This window comes from Salvelinus namaycush, chromosome 5 (genome assembly GCF_016432855.1).
Source record: "Salvelinus namaycush isolate Seneca chromosome 5, SaNama_1.0, whole genome shotgun sequence".
Lineage (NCBI taxonomy): Eukaryota > Metazoa > Chordata > Actinopteri > Salmoniformes > Salmonidae > Salvelinus > Salvelinus namaycush.
This window is the reverse complement of record NC_052311.1, coordinates 37,570,131-37,585,123: the sequence shown is the minus strand read 5'-3', so window position 1 is coordinate 37,585,123 and position 14,993 is coordinate 37,570,131. Positions and strand designations below refer to the sequence as shown.

At 40.9% G+C, this 14,993-nt stretch overlaps 1 protein-coding gene across 5 annotated transcripts in view; it reads right to left on the bottom strand.

Annotated features, from left to right (window-relative positions):
• LOC120048245 (polycomb protein SCMH1-like) overlaps window positions 1-14,725 on the bottom strand; it is a 55,856-nt gene extending 41,131 nt beyond the window's left edge. For 2 of the 5 annotated variants that reach the window (XM_038994056.1, XM_038994057.1), the window contains exons 1-2: window positions 2,302-2,371; window positions 2,099-2,157 (exon numbers count right to left, since the gene is read on the bottom strand). The gene's annotated coding sequence lies outside the window, so the exon portion shown is untranslated. Of the gene's footprint in view, window positions 1-549; window positions 738-1,671; window positions 1,779-2,098; window positions 2,158-2,301; window positions 2,372-3,667; window positions 3,749-4,032; window positions 4,102-6,726; window positions 6,898-7,848; window positions 7,956-8,275; window positions 8,335-9,844; window positions 9,926-10,209; window positions 10,279-12,905; window positions 13,094-14,458; window positions 14,518-14,661 lie in introns of those variants that run through there. The other 3 variants (XM_038994053.1, XM_038994055.1, XM_038994054.1) reach the window with 3 other exon arrangements.
• Between the last annotated feature and the right edge of the window lie 268 nt (window positions 14,726-14,993).

Sequence of the window (14,993 nt, the reverse complement as noted above, 5' to 3'; positions counted from 1 at the left end):
TGACATCAGCAAACCGCTCACCCACACTACACAATACACGTGGCCTGCGGTTGAGGCCGGTTGGACGTACCGCAAGCTTCTTGATATGCCACACCTGTCAGGTGGATGGATTATCTTGGCAAAGGAGAAATTCTGACTAACAGGGATATAAACAAATTTGTCCATAACATTTTAGAGAAATAAGCTTTTTGTGCATATGGAAAATTTCTGGGATCGTTTATTTCAGCTCACAAAAATCTGTGTAATAAACATATTTTTTTGCAGTGGCGGCCCCGATTTAGCAGCAGTGTTGACTCGCTGCTGAATGCATATAAGGGAAACACTGACAGTATAAAACTCTGGATACCGTCCAACCTTAGGCCATGCCCCTCCCCCCCAAGCCCTTTCGAAAAGCCATGAAATACAATTGACTGAAATATCTTTGCGACTTGGCGTCCTGTAATGGTCAAAATTCATACAATTTCCTACTTATACGTTTCAAAAAGCATGAACTCCAACATATAGACCGTAAGGATAATTATGGACGTGTTTCATTTGGAAATGACTAACTTCATTTGTGGATGCTCAGGTTGACTTCCCCACGGATTCGCGCTTAACGCTCTCCCCTTCTGTCAGCCAGGCAGGGGGGTTGGCGTTGGAGGTAGACGACAGGGTACAACAAAGAGGTGGCCCCAGCTGTCAGCAGATCTCAGTCACCCACCCAAACACACTCAGGGCTCACTGTTGACAGAGCAGCTCTGGGAGAATCAGAAAACTCACCCGTTGGGGTATTGACAAAACAAGAGGACCCAGACTGGAGAAACAGAATGGGTAACATTATAGCCAATATAGGGTATTAATTTAAAGTGGTCACCATCTGTTTTGGATCTTAAAAATTATCTAAAGTCAGTGTTGTTTATGACACAGTACACTGTGAATTAATTTTCTTTTATTTAACCTTTATTTAACTAGGCAAGTCAGTTAAGAGCAAAATCTTATTTACAACGGTGACCAGGCAGGGGATGTCTGGCTGGCTATCCTTGACTTGAGATGCTTTGGCCCCTAACCCTGAGCCTAGGTTAACTACCAGTTGGCTACGACACATAGGTCATTAGGTCAGACAAACAAACAAGTGGCTGAAATTATATTGGTCCTCAAAGTAGACTAGATTTGTTTAGCATCAAAACACAGCTACTCACAAATCCTGTGTTTATAAAATGCATGCAGCCAGGACATTGAAATTAATAGCAGATAAAGGCAAATTGACTAATTAATGCATATTTACCAAGTAGCCACACTAAACACACTAACCATTTAAAGATATATCAACAACAAAGTAACCTTGCAGCCTTTCTGTTTTTTCTCCTTAACTGGTTTAGAATAACAGATTGTTGACTATTCATACACACCAGCAGCACTGCATCAGTAACTGTATCAAGCTAGCAAAGTAGCTAGCTACATTATTTCAGCTGGCAATCCAATAGACTTCTAAATTAAGCTAGCCATAAACTCAGTTACTGTAAGTTTGCATGCTAGCTACCATTAGCTACGTTTACATTGGACTGACAAGTGTTCATAAATAACGGTTTAAAAGATGCAATACTAGGCTATAACGGTTTCAAATATGTAATAGTAGGCTATAGAAATGGAGAATGCGACAAAAAACAATAATCATAATATGCAATAAAAAACCTTAAAAGATCATAACAGTCTTCAAACGTGTATTCAGTTGGTTCTCTCAAAAGAAGTGCGCCTTTTTCATTGCGTCAAGGGGAAGTCGACCAGCTCCCTCCTTTTTCCTTCCCAGAAAAAAAATAACAGCGTCATTAACTGCTAGGTAGGACAGACCAACCAGCTCGCTTCTACTACCACTATTATTGATAATGACCCACGTCAATGCAGTACTATCTATAAGGAAAATTGGCTACCATCATTAGTCTGTTTAATATGACTAAAATACCGATTTTTAAGTTAGCCTAGCTAGGATAAGATAAATGGTTCCATTCAAAACACAGAGCCAACACATGGGAAAAACACAAAAGCCAAGCAATTCATCACGGTAGCAAGAAATTCAGCCAGCAAATATGTTTATTTAAGAGTGAGGATAAGAAGTACCTACCTCCAAGCCAATAACACGGGCATGCTCGAACAGATAGCTAGCTCCGTCGACACAGCATGCTAACGGGAAGATTTTATGTTAGCTATCTAACGTTGGCCTGATTATAAATACATCAGCATCAATAAATACTATCTAAATTACCAGCTAAAAAATGTGTTTGTTAAAAAGAGGATAGCGTGTAAACAATATATACGTCTGTTTACCTTGCTTTGAAATGTTTGTGTATTGTTTTATGTGAATTGAGCTAGTGGCTGTCCGCCATTTTTTTTCTTCTTTAAATTTGTATCGGCGGTTGGCATCCAACGTTATGGTGCATTACCGCCACCTACTGTACTGGAGTGTGGGCCAGAGACAGGGAGAAACTAAATCCTACCTGCCGGCCCCGTTGCTCTTAAAAAAGAAAACACACTTTCCCGTTGGATGCTTTCCTATCACATTTAAGGACTTATTCAATGTATTTAATTACAGATTTCTTGAGTTATCTTAGACTAATTCTGACTTTTGTATAATGGCTACGGCGTCTCAAAATGGACAAACAGTACTATTGCCGCTTTCTTCTTATTTTTCAAGCGAAGGTATTTTAAGGTAGAATGCTTAGCACACTTGTTTGGTTCGTCTAGCTGACTTCAGCTAGCCGCCAGTCAAACTGAAGCATGCTGACGCCTTTAGAACAGTGTTATAGCCAGGGGTTGGAACCGGTTCAGGGAACAGAACCGAAAACAACAACATTTTTCAAGGAACAGAAACGGGTTACAAAGTGATCCATACTGTTCCGGAACAGAACCGATATTTCAAAACAATCTAAGCAAAGCCCTCACTCACTCACTCAGAAACATATTCCAGTATCTGCTTGCAAGTTGAAAATCTTTGCCAGTGTGTGTGTGTGTTTAGCCTACCTGCCCCTCCGAAGCATAGGCTACTGTACTGACATTACAAGCGTGATTCAGATGATAGGGAGAGATTTTTAATTAGCAAGAGAAGAACGGATTAACTTTTCCAATGCTAGTTAAGGATACTATAGGCCTAGTTATCACGTTTCGCGTTAGATTTATTAACTACAAAAAGGTAAGACATGTTTTTAATTCTGGTGCCGCTTTGCTTTTTAGCTATATAGGTCAAATGATATTCAAAGTTCCTCTATAGAAGCCGCTCCTCCTAGGTATAATTCTGGGGACCCAGATAATGCATGTCATAAGATGCCCAGCGCTTCAAGCCTCCTCCTCAACTCTCTCTTGCTCTCTCCTCACCCCGCAAAATTTCAGTCGCAATAATTTAATGAGCTAAATGTAAAAATAAATAAATGATTTAACAGGTTAAAAAAAGGAACAGAAAATAACAATATAAAGCAGTACTTTTTGGGGATTCGAACCGGTTCAGAACTTTATTTTGCTGGTCGGAACAGTGGAACGGAACGAAAAAAATGGTGGTTCTGTTCAGAACGAAACAATTGGAAAATAATTTGTTCCAACTCCTGGTTATAACTGAATATGAATGCGTTTGATTCAGAATGTTGTTTTCATTCAGCAGTGAATCATCTGAGAAAGTTGGTGTGTGTGGTAATTAATGTACCTCCTTGGTACTGCGATGGGACCCGGGAGGGACGGCCACTTCGGGCATGCTTGATCCGCCTGCCATCTCTCCACTCAACAGCTAGAGGAGAGAGCAGGGCACAACATTTCAGAGACACACTTAACCTCAAAGGCTAGCCGACACCATTCAATGAAACTATCTATTCATAACTAGAATAAATACACTTGATCTTTAGCAACAGTCAATGAGATGTGTGAGGCCAAACTATCACATCAGCATCTGAGACTTCTATACAGACATTAAAGTAGGCTAAATAGAGGACTCTTCTTGAGCAGCATCCTTAGAAGATGTACATTATGCTTTTCAAATGGACAATTGCATTCCATTTCTTAACATGACATTACCTTTTTGTGCCACTGGCTTCTTCATGCTCCAGTAATACTGACTAAGTTCAAGACACAATAGTCCACTCTCTAAAGAAGGGAAACGAGAGGGGGAAAAAACATTGAAGTAAACACAAACCATTTGATACTTCCCTCTTCATGTTAGGTCGGAATTTAGGTCCAATTTGGACATTTCTTGTACATTATTGTGTTCAAGAAGCCAGTCTGGTGTAGCCTATACTAGTGCTAGCCTGGTTAGCCTTTTAAGGGTGATTCCAGCATTATGGACATTACATTTGCACGCAAAAATCGAAATTTAATTTCTAACAGAATGGACAAAAACATTTGAAATTGAAGTTTTGAGGTGTATGTCTGTAGGGGAAGTGTATAACCCCGAAATAACTGACTTCTAAATATTGGCATGTTGGAGAAATGAAGCAAAAATTACCGTTATGGATGTTAGAGTCTATGGTGTCCAATAAAAGGTTAATCTTTTGACCAATGGGTATGTTACTTGTGTAGATACTCCCCTAAGAAAGCCAATGGTCCAAACCACATCTCTATCCTAATCCATTAAAAGGTTATTGGAGTTTTTACTCCTGTAGGATGACCAAGATTAGGGTAACTAAATCAACAAAGGCCAGAGAAGAAATGTGGTAAAAAATCTGGAAAATAGCATCGCGTCAGCTAGGCTGGATGCTGTGTGAGAACTAAGGCACTGTTGAACTTATCTTTCTTCTCAAATCCGGAGGACATAAAACAATATAATAAATGATCCCAGAAATTACCCATACGCACAAAAAGCTTTTCTCTCAAATTTCGTGCACAAGTTTTACATCCCTGTTAGTGAGCAATTCTACTTTGCTAAAGTAATCCATCCACCTGACAGGGGTGGCATATCAAGAAGCTGATTAAACAGTATGATCATTATATAGGTGCACCTTGTGCTGGGGACAATAGAAGGCCATTCCAAAATGTGCAGTTTTGTCACACAACACAATGCCAGAGATGTCTCAAGTTGAGGGAGTGTGCAATTGGAATGCTGACTGCAGGAATGTCCACCAGAGCTGTTGCCAGAGAATTGAATGTTTATTTCTCTACCATAAGCTGCCTCCAAATTTGTTTTAGAGAATTTGGCAGTATGTCCAACCGGCCTCACAAATCAGACCACGTGTAACCACGCTGGCCCAGGACTTCTTCACCTGTGGAATCGTTCACCTGGACAGCTGGTTAAACTGTGGGTTTGCACAACCAAAGAATTTCTGCACAAACTGTCAGAAACCGTCTCAGGGAAGCTCGTCTGCATGCTTGTCGTCCTCACCGACTTCATAAGGCAAATGCTCACCTCCGATGGCCACTGGCACGCTAGAGAAGTGTGCTCTTTACGGTTGAATCTCAGATTCAACTGTATCGGGCAGATGGCAGACAAACATGTATGGCATTGTGTGGGCGAGCGGTTTGCAGATGTCGGTGTTGTGAACAGAGTTCCCCAAAGTGGTGGGGTAATGGTATGGGAAGGCATAAGCTACAAAAATATAAAATGCAACATGCAACCATTTCAAAGATTTTACTGAGTTACAGTTCCTAAGCAAATCAGTCAATTTAAATAAATTCATTGGGCCCCAATTATGAATTTCACATAACGGGGAATACAGATATGCATCCGTTGGTCAGATACCTTAAAAAAAAAAGTAGGGGCGTGGGTCAGAACCTGTCAGTATCTGGTGTGCAGCGTGACACATCGCCTTCACATAGAGTTGATCAAGCTGTTGATTGTGGCCTGTGCAATGTTGTCCCACTCCTCTTCAATGGCTGTGCAAAGTTTCTGGATATTGGCGGGGAACTGGAACACGCTGTCATACATGTTCCAGAGCATCCCAAACATGCTCAATGGATGACATGTCCTGTGAGTATGCAGGCCATAGAAGAACTGGGACATTTTCAGCTTCCAGGGATTGTGTACAGATCCTTGCGACATGGGGCCAGGAATTATGCTGAAACATGAGGATGGTGACGGATGAATGGCACGACAATGGCCCTCACAATCTCATCAGTGTCTCTGTGTATTCAAATTGCCATTGATAAAATGCAATTGTGTTCGTTGTCCGTAGCTTATGCCTGCCCATACCATAACCCCACTACCATGGGGCACTCTGTTCACAACGTTGACATCAGCAAACCGCTCACCCACACTACACAATACACGTGGCCTGCGGTTGAGGCCGGTTGGACGTACCGCAAGCTTCTTGATATGCCACACCTGTCAGGTGGATGGATTATCTTGGCAAAGGAGAAATTCTGACTAACAGGGATATAAACAAATTTGTCCATAACATTTTAGAGAAATAAGCTTTTTGTGCATATGGAAAATTTCTGGGATCGTTTATTTCAGCTCACAAAAATCTGTGTAATAAACATATTTTTTTGCAGTGGCGGCCCCGATTTAGCAGCAGTGTTGACTCGCTGCTGAATGCATATAAGGGAAACACTGACAGTATAAAACTCTGGATACCGTCCAACCTTAGGCCATGCCCCTCCCCCCCAAGCCCTTTCGAAAAGCCATGAAATACAATTGACTGAAATATCTTTGCGACTTGGCGTCCTGTAATGGTCAAAATTCATACAATTTCCTACTTATACGTTTCAAAAAGCATGAACTCCAACATATAGACCGTAAGGATAATTATGGACGTGTTTCATTTGGAAATGACTAACTTCATTTGTGGATGCTCAGGTTGACTTCCCCACGGATTCGCGCTTAACGCTCTCCCCTTCTGTCAGCCAGGCAGGGGGGTTGGCGTTGGAGGTAGACGACAGGGTACAACAAAGAGGTGGCCCCAGCTGTCAGCAGATCTCAGTCACCCACCCAAACACACTCAGGGCTCACTGTTGACAGAGCAGCTCTGGGAGAATCAGAAAACTCACCCGTTGGGGTATTGACAAAACAAGAGGACCCAGACTGGAGAAACAGAATGGGTAACATTATAGCCAATATAGGGTATTAATTTAAAGTGGTCACCATCTGTTTTGGATCTTAAAAATTATCTAAAGTCAGTGTTGTTTATGACACAGTACACTGTGAATTAATTTTCTTTTATTTAACCTTTATTTAACTAGGCAAGTCAGTTAAGAGCAAAATCTTATTTACAACGGTGACCAGGCAGGGGATGTCTGGCTGGCTATCCTTGACTTGAGATGCTTTGGCCCCTAACCCTGAGCCTAGGTTAACTACCAGTTGGCTACGACACATAGGTCATTAGGTCAGACAAACAAACAAGTGGCTGAAATTATATTGGTCCTCAAAGTAGACTAGATTTGTTTAGCATCAAAACACAGCTACTCACAAATCCTGTGTTTATAAAATGCATGCAGCCAGGACATTGAAATTAATAGCAGATAAAGGCAAATTGACTAATTAATGCATATTTACCAAGTAGCCACACTAAACACACTAACCATTTAAAGATATATCAACAACAAAGTAACCTTGCAGCCTTTCTGTTTTTTCTCCTTAACTGGTTTAGAATAACAGATTGTTGACTATTCATACACACCAGCAGCACTGCATCAGTAACTGTATCAAGCTAGCAAAGTAGCTAGCTACATTATTTCAGCTGGCAATCCAATAGACTTCTAAATTAAGCTAGCCATAAACTCAGTTACTGTAAGTTTGCATGCTAGCTACCATTAGCTACGTTTACATTGGACTGACAAGTGTTCATAAATAACGGTTTAAAAGATGCAATACTAGGCTATAACGGTTTCAAATATGTAATAGTAGGCTATAGAAATGGAGAATGCGACAAAAAACAATAATCATAATATGCAATAAAAAACCTTAAAAGATCATAACAGTCTTCAAACGTGTATTCAGTTGGTTCTCTCAAAAGAAGTGCGCCTTTTTCATTGCGTCAAGGGGAAGTCGACCAGCTCCCTCCTTTTTCCTTCCCAGAAAAAAAATAACAGCGTCATTAACTGCTAGGTAGGACAGACCAACCAGCTCGCTTCTACTACCACTATTATTGATAATGACCCACGTCAATGCAGTACTATCTATAAGGAAAATTGGCTACCATCATTAGTCTGTTTAATATGACTAAAATACCGATTTTTAAGTTAGCCTAGCTAGGATAAGATAAATGGTTCCATTCAAAACACAGAGCCAACACATGGGAAAAACACAAAAGCCAAGCAATTCATCACGGTAGCAAGAAATTCAGCCAGCAAATATGTTTATTTAAGAGTGAGGATAAGAAGTACCTACCTCCAAGCCAATAACACGGGCATGCTCGAACAGATAGCTAGCTCCGTCGACACAGCATGCTAACGGGAAGATTTTATGTTAGCTATCTAACGTTGGCCTGATTATAAATACATCAGCATCAATAAATACTATCTAAATTACCAGCTAAAAAATGTGTTTGTTAAAAAGAGGATAGCGTGTAAACAATATATACGTCTGTTTACCTTGCTTTGAAATGTTTGTGTATTGTTTTATGTGAATTGAGCTAGTGGCTGTCCGCCATTTTTTTTCTTCTTTAAATTTGTATCGGCGGTTGGCATCCAACGTTATGGTGCATTACCGCCACCTACTGTACTGGAGTGTGGGCCAGAGACAGGGAGAAACTAAATCCTACCTGCCGGCCCCGTTGCTCTTAAAAAAGAAAACACACTTTCCCGTTGGATGCTTTCCTATCACATTTAAGGACTTATTCAATGTATTTAATTACAGATTTCTTGAGTTATCTTAGACTAATTCTGACTTTTGTATAATGGCTACGGCGTCTCAAAATGGACAAACAGTACTATTGCCGCTTTCTTCTTATTTTTCAAGCGAAGGTATTTTAAGGTAGAATGCTTAGCACACTTGTTTGGTTCGTCTAGCTGACTTCAGCTAGCCGCCAGTCAAACTGAAGCATGCTGACGCCTTTAGAACAGTGTTATAGCCAGGGGTTGGAACCGGTTCAGGGAACAGAACCGAAAACAACAACATTTTTCAAGGAACAGAAACGGGTTACAAAGTGATCCATACTGTTCCGGAACAGAACCGATATTTCAAAACAATCTAAGCAAAGCCCTCACTCACTCACTCAGAAACATATTCCAGTATCTGCTTGCAAGTTGAAAATCTTTGCCAGTGTGTGTGTGTGTTTAGCCTACCTGCCCCTCCGAAGCATAGGCTACTGTACTGACATTACAAGCGTGATTCAGATGATAGGGAGAGATTTTTAATTAGCAAGAGAAGAACGGATTAACTTTTCCAATGCTAGTTAAGGATACTATAGGCCTAGTTATCACGTTTCGCGTTAGATTTATTAACTACAAAAAGGTAAGACATGTTTTTAATTCTGGTGCCGCTTTGCTTTTTAGCTATATAGGTCAAATGATATTCAAAGTTCCTCTATAGAAGCCGCTCCTCCTAGGTATAATTCTGGGGACCCAGATAATGCATGTCATAAGATGCCCAGCGCTTCAAGCCTCCTCCTCAACTCTCTCTTGCTCTCTCCTCACCCCGCAAAATTTCAGTCGCAATAATTTAATGAGCTAAATGTAAAAATAAATAAATGATTTAACAGGTTAAAAAAAGGAACAGAAAATAACAATATAAAGCAGTACTTTTTGGGGATTCGAACCGGTTCAGAACTTTATTTTGCTGGTCGGAACAGTGGAACGGAACGAAAAAAATGGTGGTTCTGTTCAGAACGAAACAATTGGAAAATAATTTGTTCCAACTCCTGGTTATAACTGAATATGAATGCGTTTGATTCAGAATGTTGTTTTCATTCAGCAGTGAATCATCTGAGAAAGTTGGTGTGTGTGGTAATTAATGTACCTCCTTGGTACTGCGATGGGACCCGGGAGGGACGGCCACTTCGGGCATGCTTGATCCGCCTGCCATCTCTCCACTCAACAGCTAGAGGAGAGAGCAGGGCACAACATTTCAGAGACACACTTAACCTCAAAGGCTAGCCGACACCATTCAATGAAACTATCTATTCATAACTAGAATAAATACACTTGATCTTTAGCAACAGTCAATGAGATGTGTGAGGCCAAACTATCACATCAGCATCTGAGACTTCTATACAGACATTAAAGTAGGCTAAATAGAGGACTCTTCTTGAGCAGCATCCTTAGAAGATGTACATTATGCTTTTCAAATGGACAATTGCATTCCATTTCTTAACATGACATTACCTTTTTGTGCCACTGGCTTCTTCATGCTCCAGTAATACTGACTAAGTTCAAGACACAATAGTCCACTCTCTAAAGAAGGGAAACGAGAGGGGGAAAAAACATTGAAGTAAACACAAACCATTTGATACTTCCCTCTTCATGTTAGGTCGGAATTTAGGTCCAATTTGGACATTTCTTGTACATTATTGTGTTCAAGAAGCCAGTCTGGTGTAGCCTATACTAGTGCTAGCCTGGTTAGCCTTTTAAGGGTGATTCCAGCATTATGGACATTACATTTGCACGCAAAAATCGAAATTTAATTTCTAACAGAATGGACAAAAACATTTGAAATTGAAGTTTTGAGGTGTATGTCTGTAGGGGAAGTGTATAACCCCGAAATAACTGACTTCTAAATATTGGCATGTTGGAGAAATGAAGCAAAAATTACCGTTATGGATGTTAGAGTCTATGGTGTCCAATAAAAGGTTAATCTTTTGACCAATGGGTATGTTACTTGTGTAGATACTCCCCTAAGAAAGCCAATGGTCCAAACCACATCTCTATCCTAATCCATTAAAAGGTTATTGGAGTTTTTACTCCTGTAGGATGACCAAGATTAGGATAACTAAATCAACAAAGGCCAGAGAAGAAATGTGGTAAAAAATCTGGAAAATAGCATCGCGTCAGCTAGGCTGGATGCTGTGTGAGAACTAAGGCACTGTTGAACTTATCTTTCTTCTCAAATCCGGAGGACATAAAACAATATAATAAATGATCCCAGAAATTACCCATACGCACAAAAAGCTTTTCTCTCAAATTTCGTGCACAAGTTTTACATCCCTGTTAGTGAGCAATTCTACTTTGCTAAAGTAATCCATCCACCTGACAGGGGTGGCATATCAAGAAGCTGATTAAACAGTATGATCATTATATAGGTGCACCTTGTGCTGGGGACAATAGAAGGCCATTCCAAAATGTGCAGTTTTGTCACACAACACAATGCCAGAGATGTCTCAAGTTGAGGGAGTGTGCAATTGGAATGCTGACTGCAGGAATGTCCACCAGAGCTGTTGCCAGAGAATTGAATGTTTATTTCTCTACCATAAGCTGCCTCCAAATTTGTTTTAGAGAATTTGGCAGTACGTCCAACCGGCCTCACAAATCACAGACCACGTGTAACCACGCTGGCCCAGGACTTCTTCACCTGTGGAATCGTTCACCTGGACAGCTGGTTAAACTGTGGGTTTGCACAACCAAAGAATTTCTGCACAAACTGTCAGAAACCGTCTCAGGGAAGCTCGTCTGCATGCTTGTCGTCCTCACCGACTTCATAAGGCAAATGCTCACCTCCGATGGCCACTGGCACGCTAGAGAAGTGTGCTCTTTACGGTTGAATCCCAGATTCAACTGTATCGGGCAGATGGCAGACAAACATGTATGGCATTGTGTGGGCGAGCGGTTTGCAGATGTCAATGTTGTGAACAGAGTTCCCCAAAGTGGTGGGGTAATGGTATGGGAAGGCATAAGCTACAAAAATATAAAATGCAACATGCAACCATTTCAAAGATTTTACTGAGTTACAGTTCCTAAGCAAATCAGTCAATTTAAATAAATTCATTGGGCCCCAATTATGAATTTCACATAACGGGGAATACAGATATGCATCCGTTGGTCAGATACCTTAAAAAAAAAAGTAGGGGCGTGGGTCAGAACCTGTCAGTATCTGGTGTGCAGCGTGACACATCGCCTTCACATAGAGTTGATCAAGCTGTTGATTGTGGCCTGTGCAATGTTGTCCCACTCCTCTTCAATGGCTGTGCAAAGTTTCTGGATATTGGCGGGGAACTGGAACACGCTGTCATACATGTTCCAGAGCATCCCAAACATGCTCAATGGATGACATGTCCTGTGAGTATGCAGGCCATAGAAGAACTGGGACATTTTCAGCTTCCAGGGATTGTGTACAGATCCTTGCGACATGGGGCCAGGAATTATGCTGACACATGAGGATGGTGACGGATGAATGGCACGACAATGGCCCTCACAATCTCATCAGTGTCTCTGTGTATTCAAATTGCCATTGATAAAATGCAATTGTGTTCGTTGTCCGTAGCTTATGCCTGCCCATACCATAACCCCACTACCATGGGGCACTCTGTTCACAACGTTGACATCAGCAAACCGCTCACCCACACTACACAATACACGTGGCCTGCGGTTGAGGCCGGTTGGACGTACTGCAAGCTTCTTGATATGCCACACCTGTCAGGTGGATGGATTATCTTGGCAAAGGAGAAATTCTGACTAACAGGGATATAAACAAATTTGTCCATAACATTTTAGAGAAATAAGCTTTTTGTGCATATGGAAAATTTCTGGGATCGTTTATTTCAGCTCACAAAAATCTGTGTAATAAACATATTTTTTTGCAGTGGCGGCCCCGATTTAGCAGCAGTGTTGACTCGCTGCTGAATGCATATAAGGGAAACACTGACAGTATAAAACTCTGGATACCGTCCAACCTTAGGCCATGCCCCTCCCCCCCAAGCCCTTTCGAAAAGCCATGAAATACAATTGACTGAAATATCTTTGCGACTTGGCGTCCTGTAATGGTCAAAATTCATACAATTTCCTACTTATACGTTTCAAAAAGCATGAACTCCAACATATAGACCGTAAGGATAATTATGGACGTGTTTCATTTGGAAATGACTAACTTCATTTGTGGATGCTCAGGTTGACTTCCCCACGGATTCGCGCTTAACGCTCTCCCCTTCTGTCAGCCAGGCAGGGGGGTTGGCGTTGGAGGTAGACGACAGGGTACAACAAAGAGGTGGCCCCAGCTGTCAGCAGATCTCAGTCACCCACCCAAACACACTCAGGGCTCACTGTTGACAGAGCAGCTCTGGGAGAATCAGAAAACTCACCCGTTGGGGTATTGACAAAACAAGAGGACCCAGACTGGAGAAACAGAATGGGTAACATTATAGCCAATATAGGGTATTAATTTAAAGTGGTCACCATCTGTTTTGGATCTTAAAAATTATCTAAAGTCAGTGTTGTTTATGACACAGTACACTGTGAATTAATTTTCTTTTATTTAACCTTTATTTAACTAGGCAAGTCAGTTAAGAGCAAAATCTTATTTACAACGGTGACCAGGCAGGGGATGTCTGGCTGGCTATCCTTGACTTGAGATGCTTTGGCCCCTAACCCTGAGCCTAGGTTAACTACCAGTTGGCTACGACACATAGGTCATTAGGTCAGACAAACAAACAAGTGGCTGAAATTATATTGGTCCTCAAAGTAGACTAGATTTGTTTAGCATCAAAACACAGCTACTCACAAATCCTGTGTTTATAAAATGCATGCAGCCAGGACATTGAAATTAATAGCAGATAAAGGCAAATTGACTAATTAATGCATATTTACCAAGTAGCCACACTAAACACACTAACCATTTAAAGATATATCAACAACAAAGTAACCTTGCAGCCTTTCTGTTTTTTCTCCTTAACTGGTTTAGAATAACAGATTGTTGACTATTCATACACACCAGCAGCACTGCATCAGTAACTGTATCAAGCTAGCAAAGTAGCTAGCTACATTATTTCAGCTGGCAATCCAATAGACTTCTAAATTAAGCTAGCCATAAACTCAGTTACTGTAAGTTTGCATGCTAGCTACCATTAGCTACGTTTACATTGGACTGACAAGTGTTCATAAATAACGGTTTAAAAGATGCAATACTAGGCTATAACGGTTTCAAATATGTAATAGTAGGCTATAGAAATGGAGAATGCGACAAAAAACAATAATCATAATATGCAATAAAAAACCTTAAAAGATCATAACAGTCTTCATTTCTTGCTACCGTGATGAATTGCTTGGCTTTTGTGTTTTCCCATGTGTTGGCTCTGTGTTTTGAATGGAACCATTTATCTTATCCTAGCTAGGCTAACTTAAAAATCGTTATTTTAGTCATATTAAACAGACTAATGATGGTAGCCAATTTTCCTTATAGATAGTACTGCATTGACGTGGGTCATTATCAATAATAGTGGTAGTAGAAGCGAGCTGGTTGGTCTGTCCTACCTAGCAGTTAATGACGCTGTTATTTTTTTTCTGGGAAGGAAAAAGGAGGGAGCTGGTCGACTTCCCCTTGACGCAATGAAAAAGGCGCACTTCTTTTGAGAGAACCAACTGAATACACGTTTGAAATTCAGCCAGCAAATATGTTTATTTAAGAGTGAGGATAAGAAGTACCTACCTCCAAGCCAATAACACGGGCATGCTCGAACAGATAGCTAGCTCCGTCGACACAGCATGCTAACGGGAAGACTTTATGTTAGCTATCTAACGTTGGCCTGATTATAAATACATCAGCATCAATAAATGCTATCTAAATTACCAGCTAAAAAATGTGTTTGTTAAAAAGAGGATAGCGTGTAAACAATATATACGTCTGTTTACCTTGCTTTGAAATGTTTGTGTATTGTTTTATGTGAATTGAGCTAGTGGCTGTCCGCCATGTTTTTTCTTCTTTAAATTTGTATCGGCGGTTGGCATCCAACGTTATGGTGCATTACCGCCACCTACTGTACTGGAGTGGGGGCCAGAGACAGGGAGAAACTAAATCCTACCTGCCGGCCCCGTTGCTCTTAAAAAAGAAAACACACTTTCCCGTTGGATGCTTTCCTATCACATTTAAGGACTTATTCAACTGGCTGTTTCCCGCCTGCTTCCGAGTGGCGCAGTGGTCTAAGACACTGCATTTCAGTGCAAGAGGTGTCACTACAGTCACT